Genomic DNA, 11,786 nt, shown 5'->3' with positions numbered 1-11,786 from the left:
TAGGCTAATGGCTTACAGACAAAAATATAAAACTATAAAACTAAGTACAAAAAGCTAACATATACAAGATAAAATGGCAATATTTTACTTAAAGGTGTCATCCATAATGAACTATAGATGCCTTCATGATGCATTATAATGGTCAGGATAAGAATTAAGGATGGCTTACTGTATACTGCATTATGAAGGTATCTATAGTGCATTATAGATAAGAGCTTCATAAGGCATTTACAAAGCATAATGACTATAATGTGTTACTGCTCTTTCTAAACAATTCTAGCCACATTTTTAATGCTTTATAATGTGTTCATAGATTTTTATAGATCAAACATCTAGATTAAGACATGGGGGTAACATAACAGCACAGTTGTTTTACAGCAATAGCGGACTGGTGGGTAGAACAGCTGGGGTTGGTCAACGCTCCCATTGCAGATCTCACATGTATTAACAAGGACTATAACACTAATGTTATTTAAGTTGTAAATATTTGTGACATGCCTCTTTTATATCTCTCATTTTTATATATACAATCTCATTATTACGGAAGAGGATTAGGGCCACCATGAAAATATTATTTGAATTCTGACTTTAATCTCAGAATTCTGACTTTAATCTCAGAATTCTGACTTTTTTCTCAGAATTCTGACTTTAATCTCAGAATTCTGACTTTAATCTCAGAATTCTGACTTTTTTCTCAGAATTCTGAGAAAAAAGTCAGAATTCTGAGATTAAAGTCAGAATTCAAATAATATTTTCATGGTGGCCCTAATCCTCTTCCGTACATTATGGTAGGAGTCACAACACAAAAAAAAATTGGTATAATACTTAAAACAATTTTGAAATGTAATAGTTTGTAATGTTTTGTAGGAAAACTATATTGTTAAGCTGTGTATTTAACGAAAAAAGTTTTTGGTATTTGCAAACTACTACAGTGCATGATGGGTACAATATTTGGAGGCTACTTAAATTTCATCATCCGCAACTGCTGCAACTGGCATAGGCAGGGTATAGGTGTGAATTTCTAAGGGGGGGGGGGGCATAGTCCATTTTTGCCCCAGGACCTAGTGGATAGTTGCTCCACCACTGCTTCACACCTCTGGTTTCGAGTTTCCACCCTGGCTCCATGTGCATGGAGTTTGCATGTTCTTTCCATGTCACCGTGGGTTTTTTTTCTCCAGGTACTCCTATCCCCCCCCCCCTCCACAGTCCAAAAACATGATAAGAAGAATTGGAGATGCTAAATTGCCCATACGTATGAGTGGTGTGTGTGCCTTGCATAGGGTTGGTGCCCCATCCTAGGTTGTTCCCTGCCTTGCGCCCATAGCCTGTAGGATAGGCTCCAGACCCCCCACCCCTCCAACCCTGAATAAGACAAGCTATTACAGAAAAGGGATAAAAAATGCCAAAATTTCAAAATGTAGTCATCTTGCTTTACAATAATATCATCCTACCCATGTGGATTTAAGTGCTTATTCTGTATAAAATGGTTATTGAAGAGTGCACGCCTTCCTATACCAGACATTTGGAAACACTGGCCTCATCGTTGGAGTTGACAGGGCTTGTGAATGGGGATGTACGGGATCCTTTTTAATTTGTATCTCTTTCATTCTATTCTAGTGGATTTCACTGTTGCTTCTTTGGTTTGCAGCCTTTTTTTTAACAGATTGTTATTAAAGAAAAAAAAAAGCTACGCTACCCTATGTCCTAATTGTTAAATATGCCCTTCCTCACATTAAAACGTGTGAGTTCAATTAAAATGTGTTAGCTTGATTAAACATAAATGCTTTGCTTAGCTTGTTCTGCACCCAGTGACCACAATCATGCACCATTCAGAACTGTGATTAAAGTAAAACAAATTCCCATCAATGGAAACTGATACAATGAAAATCCAACGTCAGTCACTGGAACTCTTCAAATGCATAGACATTTGTTTTGTTTTGACCCTATCAATTGTTCTATTTAACAGCATCACTATACTTTTTCATTGCAGTTTTATTTCTGGGAAAATTCTAAAACTAGGTGTCAGTGAGACAATCACATTCCACAAATATACTGCTCATTCAGTGCTGCATGCTTACATAGATTTTTCTTGATTGTTTTTGTTTTTGAAAACAGTCATGTCAAACAGTCAAAGATATCGAATGGTATTCTGAGCTCCATGCTGAGACTTGTCTCACAGAGTCTTTCTTTTAGCTATATCACCACAGGGTCACCAGTCAATTTCAGCTGTGCCTCAGAAGTTGTGGTCTACAACTTTGTCCGGCATGCTGGTCTCCTGGGCGATCAGGAGAACAAAGCATCCTTACAGAACCAAGCTATCAATGCAACTTTGCATTTCAGACAAGCTTTTGAGGTGCCCTTGCTGAAGAAGCTTGTTCAAGGCTTTTAACTTTCATCATAGCCATGCTCTGCAACCTCTGAAATTCCACAGTTGACAGTTTTCACATTACATGCCTATATTATATACCTATATGTCAGTCACTCATGTGTCTGTCCACCCAATGACCAAGTCAGTTTGATTATCAAAGATTGTATATTGCAAAGTCCATTCTTTAAATGGATTTTGTTGTGAAATTGGATAACCTTTGCTGATGTGGGTTTGTCTGAGGCTGCCACCAACGACATTTAGAATATTAAAATCAAATTCCAAACTTAAAAATGTATATTAAGTCTTAGACATCCCATTTCTATGGCACTATGGTATATTGAAAAGGCATATGTGAGAATGCAGTCCTGTTCATGTTGATTCGTTCCATGTGTCCCTTTTTCTCTGTGACTTTTATAAATGTGTGCTCTGTTTTGCTCTGCCTCTGGTGACATGCACCTGGGTCTTGCTCCCACAGTGGGTCTCAGCCCCGATTCCAGGCCTTTGTGTTTCTATTCTCCTTTATTCTGCCTTCCCAGGTGCACATGTACATTGTTTATGTCTCATGAGTCATCCAGAGATACATTAAGGGGCAGCTTAGGGTTTGTAAAATAAAAAGTGACTGGTGTTTCAGTTCTAAGATACTGCTTTTACACAGAAATATCTGTAGTTTCCCTGTTTCTTCATATTTCTGTTTTTATAACAGTTTCTTTTTCCAGTTACATCTACAAGAACTGGAAAATGGCTTGTCTGTTACTGAATCACCCCGCTGAATACAAAAAAAAAGTCTCAACTAAAAAGGAATTTAAAAAATCTTTCATAGTGGTGGCCATTTGCTAATCAAAGTGAAAGGCAACCTCTGTGGTTGATTTCTTGTAAAGCATATGATGCATGTATTTATTCATATTTTCACAATATCATATATAAACATTTTTAGATATTGCTCATTAAAACCTTTCATTCTGTATAACATAGGGTGTGTGTCTTCCATGGAAACGAATGAGATCTGAAACTCTATGGACCTCTCTGTGCTCATCAGTGTGATGGATGGATAGAGAGCTGTCTCAGATTCCACGGCAATCTTCCCAGAGATAGGAACTAAAAAGTATTTTCGAAATTCATTTCTGCAAAGATCAGTTCTGACAATCCATACCAACAGAGAGCTGGCTGCCTACATCAGATTCAATGCTTATTAAAATTTATATAATCACACATATAAGTGTTGTCAGCCTGATATATGAAATGTATTTAGTAATTATTTCAATTACCTCAAACCACATTCAATATCCTTGACAACAATAATTTCATAGTTCTGTTTGAAGTTTTTTTTTTTTTTTGCTGTGGGACTCATGCTACCTGACTAATCAAGAAGTATTATGGAACAAGGCAATTATACATTTTTACATCACTGAAATTACTTTCACTAGAAACAAATCAAAGGGAAAATTAAGTGCATTGTCTGCATGTGGCTTTCAGCAATCCAATTGAGGACTTTAGAAATGCATAATTGCTGTTGCAATCAGAAACAAGGGGGTTGGGGTTTACTTGAAAGTTCAAGCAGAGCTTGTTTTGTGCATGTTAAATGTTGTTCTAAACGTTTTTTTTCACCAACAGCAAAATCAGTACAAGCTAATTTCAACTTTGGCTTCTGGAATGTCTTTGAAAGCAAGATTTGCTTTTTTCATTAATTTATTTAGCTACTTTGTCCATTTATAAGATATGCCTTTAATTATGTCTGAAAATTTCATTATTATTTGTATCACCACTCTACACTTTCATTGATGTTCATTACAGGACCTTGGCAAGGCAAGAATGTCTACATTTTGCTTTGTGAATCCAGAGAGGTATATAAAGTGGAAATAGTGCGGATGTGGGTTATCTGAGCTCTGCCTTCTATTTTATTTTTTGACATAGGAAGAACTATATCCCAATACCCAGCAGTACCTCAAAATCTTTTAAATCTAGCTTTGTTCTGAGCAACTTTCCTAAGTTTCAGCAGCATGGTCAATGTCATTTTAGGTTTCTCTATAACATGAAAAGTACCACATCTAAGGCATTTCATCATTAAGGAACCTAAAAGGCTTAATAGCCTTTTTTTAGTTAGTTTAGTTTTTTAGTTTTTAGTAAGTTAGTTAAGCAATAAAACAATACACATTCAAGCATGTTCAATATTACTCTGCATACACTATCAACTACAAATAAACAACAGGGAAGCCATGGTGAAGAAATAGCAAAAGTAAAGTCTGTATCTAAATGAAACTGAAATGGAAGTAAAATAACTGGAAAATATAAAAAGATGGAAACAGCACAAAAGGAAATATAGATGAAAAACCAATACAAAGGTGGTAAAGAAACTGATCATTTAATCAAAAAGATTGGGTGGTGGGAGGGTAGTTAATGGAATATATACAAAAGACTAAATAGAAAGTTTTCTCATCCCCAAATATAAAGGGGACATTGTGACAGGTCTTTCAGCAAACTAGCTATCATTGGCATCACATAAATAAATTAGGAACACACAAAAATTCTTGTGACACAATTGCAGGAGGGGGAACAGGTGCTTAGTGGGACAACAGGACAAATAAAACTGCAATAAAGGACAAAAACAACAGTACAGTAAAAGACAAGAGAGTGCAAGACAAAAGACAATAATAAATATGCAATGGATAGTTAGTGCAACAGGAAAGGATGTGCAGAAAGCTACTGAGGTATACAGTGCTATAAAAAGTGTAGAAGTGGAATTGACAATAATGTGCAATTCAACACAGCAGGGACAGATGCATGTAAGTGGTCATTTAGCAACTTGACGGCTTGCAAAATGAAGCTGTCCTTGAAATGGGTGGTGCAGGTAGTAATGCATTTTTACCGAGGTCAGAAGTGTGAAGAGGGTGTGAGCTGGGTGACTGCTGTCCCTGATGATGGGCTCAGTTCTCTTCTGGCAGAGGAAGAGGTACATGGATTACCGGTGGGGAAGATCTGTGTGCTGAAGATCTTCAAGGCTGTTCAGACAGTCCTTTGCAGCAGGGTGAGTCTCCCATCCACACTGTGATGTATCCAGTCAAGATGCTCTCAATGGTGGAGCGGTAGAAGTTCACCAGGATCTCGGTTCCCAATTCAAACCTCTTTATCATCCTCAGGATGAACAGCCTCTGCTGAGTCTTCTTGAGGATGCAACTGATGCTAAGACAACAAGGAAGGGAATCGGAGATCTGTAAGCCCCAGGAACCTAAAGCTGCTGACTGTGTCAATGGAGATCCATCGATGTATAGTAGGAAGATGAGGAGTCTGGCCTTTCTGAAGTCTGATGTTCAGGGAGAGGGTGTTGTCATGGCATCATTCAGTCAGCTCTTTTACTTCCTTCCTGTAGGCAGCCTGATCACCATCACTGACAAGGCCAGTCACAGCAGTTCTGTCCGCAAACGTGATAATGCTGTTCCCCCTCGTTCTTAGCCAAATAGTTGTAAGTGACTAAACAGCAGTGTCTTGTGGAATGCCAGTGCTGATGATCAGTGTGGAAATCTTCCTGTCCCAAATTCTCACTGTCTGGGGTCAGTTAGCTAAGAAATCAAAAACCGTTACAAATGGAGCTGCTTAGACTGAGGTCCCTCAACTTCAACACTAGTTTGGATGGTTCAGTGGTGCTAAAAGACCGTAAATGAATAGCATCCTGATGTTGGTATTCTTTTCGAAATGTTCCAAAGCGGTGTGCAGGATGGGGGAGATGGCATCATCCAGAGAGGGGATATTGAGGATGATGTTTGACAGTCAGTTTTTCCAGGCATTTCATAACGATGGAGGATAAACCAACAGGGCGGTAGTCATTTAAAATGGACACAGTAGCTTTCATCGGCACAGGCATGATTGTGGTCTACTTAAAGCACACCGGCACCGTGAACAAAGACAGGAAGACAGCTGAAGATGTCGGCATACATTAGAGAGAGCTGGCACATGCCTTCAGGACATGTGTTGAGATGCCGTCAGGGCTGATGACTTGCCAAGATTTTATCTCGTATAGCAGCTCTATGGGCTGGAAATCCATCACGCCCCCTGTGTCTGAACCATGGCACTCAAACCAGGCATAAAAGCTTTTCAGCTGGGTTAGGGTGCAGATCATAGTCGTTTCCCAACATCTGTCCATACCGGTTCTTTTTTTCCTGCCTTAGTAGTCCTGAATATCTTGTATGTGGCATTTTTGTCCTGGTCCATGCCGGGTAAAGTAAAAGCCATGGTCTTCTCCCACAGTGCCAGGTGAACAGTCCTATGGCTTCTGGTTGGGGTAAGAGCAGGCAGTCCAGGAGGGTACAGAAGTCCTTCTGGAACCTGACATAGTCCATCACTGAATTGCCATACTCATTCAAGCTCACAGAGGAAACCTTGAAGATGGACCAGTAAGTCGAACCAAAGGAGCCTTGAAGTCTTTGGGTGTCCAGCACTGTACTTTCCTCGTCGCCAGGGGGCAGGCTTCAGTTCCTGCTTGTAGGCTGGAGCAGACCCACTGACAAGTGCTCAGACTTGCCCAAGTGTGGATATGCAAAAGATGTATAGGGACCCTTGAATGTTATGTAGGAGAGTTTGAGGGTCTGGTTACCCCTGGTGAGGCAGGCAATGTACTAGTGGTATATTGGGAGTATTTTTATGCTACAGTGGTTAAAGTGATAATAGTGATCGCTTCCAGGTGCTGGCTCTCTTATTTACATATATCAGCGTAAAGCTTCTCTAGCACAGCAGGATGTACTGTAAACAGCAGTGAGCAGCACTCAGGAAGATTCCCTCAGCTGATATAATGACCAGCACATGATCATTAGGAACTCCAACACTGGCAAGCAGGACTTGAAAACTATTTCTGCATCGGTGAACACACTGCCACGCTTTGTCTTGTCGGTGCTTTCTGTGGTGAAGCCCTGGGGTGGAACAACACTGTCTGGAGCGTTTGTTCCCAGCCAGGTCTGAGTAAAGCAGAACACACTGCACTTTCGAAGGTCCCTCTGAGAGCCGATGCAGTAGTGTAGTTCATCCAGCTTGTTATCCCGAGACTGCAGGTTTTGCCAGCAGGATAGTGGGGATTGAAGGCTAGGGTGAATGCTGGCTTACCCTGGTTAACACGCCATTTCTCTGCCTCCTCCTCTGTTCAGCAGAGGGAGGCAGCTGTAGTCACACAAGTAAAAATGATAAAGCACAATAAAAACATACAAAGTCGGGAATGAGCAACTTATAGCATGTTGCATGGCAAAGTGCCATCTTATAATTAGATTATAATAAGGAACATGAGCTATTAGTTAGCCTGAATGACGTGGCAATAAAATAATCTGAGAATTACATTCATACATATTCATAATATTTTGAGATGTGAAATAAACATCTATGTGTCAGAACTTTATTTAGTGGAAACTTGTTCTTATTGGCTACCCTCTTGGTTGGGGAGGTAGAAAGATCATATGGGACAGTCTAAGGAACAAACATAAAGTTCTGAGATTTTGTCTTCCAAAACTTTTCCAGGATGTGCTCTGGGATCAGAAAGGGGTTTTCAACTCATTTTTGTGCAAAGTTAATATCTAAACACAGCACTGCTAATTGCCAAGGGACACATAAACCACATGGCGTTGCAGTTTGGATAAAGAATGGAAAACAAGCACACGTATAACTCAAATATCACTCAGCACATTGTGATGACCAACCCAGCAGCCGTATGAAACTCAGGAGTGCTGTGAGGAACATATTTTAGGTTCCATTCAGCAGAATTCTCATCTACTACAAGTATGTAGCTGCCTTCATATATATGCTTGTGTGTTTTGCTGGTCTCTGATTTACCCGCCATAGCTAGTGTGTGACCCCTGCCACTGCAGAGCATTTCTTTAGAACACCAATACCTGTGAGAAATGAACTTCACTGATGTCGTACTAAAGTGTCGACTACTTTTATTATGGGTAGTGAGCTATCATTCTGCCCTAGTTCATTGAATATGGGTTTGTTGAGCCTGGCGGTGTGTGGAAAGTGATTCACAGCCTCTTCAAAAGTGTAAGGTCCCAGCAACACTGTTGTTAGCATAAGGCTCCAATTCATGTTGTGATGGCTGGTGAGGGGGGGCACATTCCAAGCAGTTGAGATGAAATAACATTATAAAATTATTTTGAATGTCTGCTCTGGGTCAAGACAGCTACCTTCCATTATCCTCTCCTGCTTTCATGAGTTCCACTGCAAATGCAACTCAAATTGCTTGACGGTATCGGCATTCAAAGTTCAGTCTCAAGATAACACCATGAAGGATGACTCATATAAAACTTATGCAATTTCAGCTTACATATCCCTACATATCCCTACTCAGATTCAAGTAGGATTTCCCTCTATATGCATTTTAGCCAGATCTGATTTTCAGACTCTGTTCAAGACAGACAGATTGCAAATTTAGAACACGTATACCCTTGGTCATTTATTGTGATAGAATGCCCCCTTGTAGCCTCAACAAGTATGAGATTGCTCTGCATTTTTTATTGTATACACAAGCCACTGATAATAGAAACTAATGAAAATGCCTTTTTACATGAGATTTTATTTTTTCATTTTGCCAGAATGGTTCCATATCTTGTATTTAGTATTAGATTAGCTTTTACTTGTGAAGTATGGTGGATAAATTTTCCTAGATTGAAGTAGAGAATAAACATTAAAATCAGCACTTAATGTTTAATCTGTCAGTGTACTATACTGTAAAGTTTTCTGTTTTAAATTGGTTATTATCATTGTTCTTGTTCAGGGAAGTGATCAAGTTGTACCTGAAGAATAATTTGACTAATTAGTTTGTAAAATTCATTACATGCTTTGCCCTTATATTTCGATTAATGTGTATATAATACTAAATTTTACCTGTATATTTCACCATGTCATTTCAATTTCTTCTGCATAATTTTTTCATACCGTACATGATCTGGCTTGCTATTGTAGATTAATTAATTTAATACTGTGTCTTATCCAACTTGGATGTTAATAAAGAACTTGCCATATTAATCTCCGTCTTCTGGCTATATTTTAGTTCTTCTGAGAGTAATGGCTATTTTAATGGTGCCTCTTTGCTGATTGCTGCAATTCTGTTGGTGATGTAGTTCTAACCCAGTAGGGCATTAAATAATTGTAATGCAACTGGAACAATATTGGCTTTTTTCAATGACGAAAAGTGGCTCCTGATGCCACAAAAATAATAAAATAAAGTAAAAAATGAGATGGTATGTAGGTCTCGATGAAAAAAAAAAACACACACAGCTTAACAGGTCACACAACAATGGAACCTCTGTGTTATATGTTGCTGCAACTTTACAAATTAATGTTGACTCAGGTCAGACACTGTAATGTTACAGAATCCAAACCTAGAACAAAGGTAGTTACCCAATAATATACCAAAGTGTACAAATAAGTATAAACATACTTTTCTGAGTTAAAGTGTCATGTTAGCAGATACATGTTATTAATAATTCAAGTCAATAAATTAAGCTTCAGAAAGTATGGTGTTGCAAACAGTGAACAAACGTTGAGATACCTACAGCGTTTTAGACAAGTGCCCAGAGGAATAAAACAATATGGAATAAAATAAAAATAAGTAAACATTTGAAACATGTCTGTGTTGTTGGATTGTGTGAGCAATCTGGAGAATGGGAAGAATACTTGAAAATTCTACACGCATTGCTCTGAGGCTGGAATCTAACATGCAGTTCTGTAGGCAACCATGATACAACCTGCCCTATTCAATTCCTGCTATGTGAGTCAAAAAGCTATAAAAGTGTGCAGCTTATGCATAAATACAGAACAGGAAGGAACCTTGAGTTCTAGGAGGGGCACTGCTACATAAAAAGTCAAGAGATTCATTTTAGCAGTAGTCAATTCCATTCATCTGGCTTTGTATTTTGTGCTTTGAAAACTGCATTCGCCACATACAAGCCATTTAATTGTGAAACACAAGAACACTTTAAACAGAACAAGCAGCCATATTATGTCCCATGAACAGCAAGCATGGCTTAAGAACGTGCTTAAAATATTGGGCACAATTCCAAGAGTCAGCATGCACATTCACACAGCTGATGTATGATTAGACATTTCCGTCATCAATTTTTTTCATTTTTCAATTTCTGTCTTGTTTCAAAGTTGCTCTACAGCCATGAAATAGCTCGTCACACAACCCAATATCAACATTTGACAAGCCATTTGTCATGTAAAACAATATTTTTAAAATGTGTAACCTATGAAATCATATATAAGAGTCCCATTTGTACTGTATATATCATTAACATTGCATTATATTCAGAAGTATATTTATTTAAAGAAATACATTTGTCGTAGAGATTTCAGTTACTGGTGTTTTTGGGACACCCATATTTTGTACAATAAAATTACATTGTTAGTTCCGTCACTGGTGTCACCCTGGTATCACTACTGTTATAGTTCACTTATGACAAGGTCTTTATTTTGTCTTACTAAGAGCATCTTACTTGAGCTGTCATTAAGCACAGACACATTGAAATATAAACTGAAAATAAATTTATGACAAAATGAATGCCTCATGATATGATAACAATGTAACATGCTACATTTTTGCATCAAAGCACATTTGGAATTAAACTCTTATATTGTATGATAATAGCTAACAGTTAATAGTATTAACAGCTAACATTAAAACTAACGGTAAACACAACGGCGAGTATATGGATCATTCTCATTAAGTGAGTATGCAACATATCAATTTTCTCAAATTTTTACAATGAAGACAGACTCAAATTATACAATTTTTTTAAACTGTAATTTTTTCCTCTGGGGTAGTTAATCAATTTTGTTGTATTACCATTTATTTCTGTAGTAAACAAAAGTATTTAATCAAATCCAGGGCAAGAGTTACCATAAACTAACCATAAACTGAAAAGAAATACATCTTATCATACAGAGTGATTGTTTATAGTGGATTAAATGCAATAAAGTTGAACGATTTAAAAACATTTTATCTAGTTTTGTGTGCTTTGATTTTTGGCTACATATTTGGAGAAATTGCCATTTTTAAAAAGGCATCACATCAGAGCAATAAATGACATACCTGTGAGCCCTTAAGCAAGGCCTTTAACCCCCACTTCTGGGGGTGCTGCATCTTGTCTAACTTCTAAGCTGTGGGGAAGGTGTAAGAGAAACATTGTAGCTGTGTTTACAGCTTTGAGGTCACAGTGCAATAAACATAAAACTTAAGGTAATATTTATTGCTCTGTACAAGGAAGAAATATTATAAGCCTCTATGAAGAATCTTTGCTCATACTATTGTCCTATTTGGGTGACAAAATGCCCTATGCATTAACATGATTAAGAATATAATAACACATTATAATAAAATTCATCCCTTTGAAGCTTTATCCTAATTTGCATTCAATATTAAGAAATGAATCTGGCACTTGCCCAA

The sequence above is a fragment of the Paramormyrops kingsleyae genome, chromosome 5 (genome assembly GCF_048594095.1).
Source record: "Paramormyrops kingsleyae isolate MSU_618 chromosome 5, PKINGS_0.4, whole genome shotgun sequence".
Classification (NCBI taxonomy): Eukaryota; Metazoa; Chordata; class Actinopteri; order Osteoglossiformes; family Mormyridae; genus Paramormyrops; species Paramormyrops kingsleyae.
Note: the sequence above shows the minus strand (reverse complement) of the source record.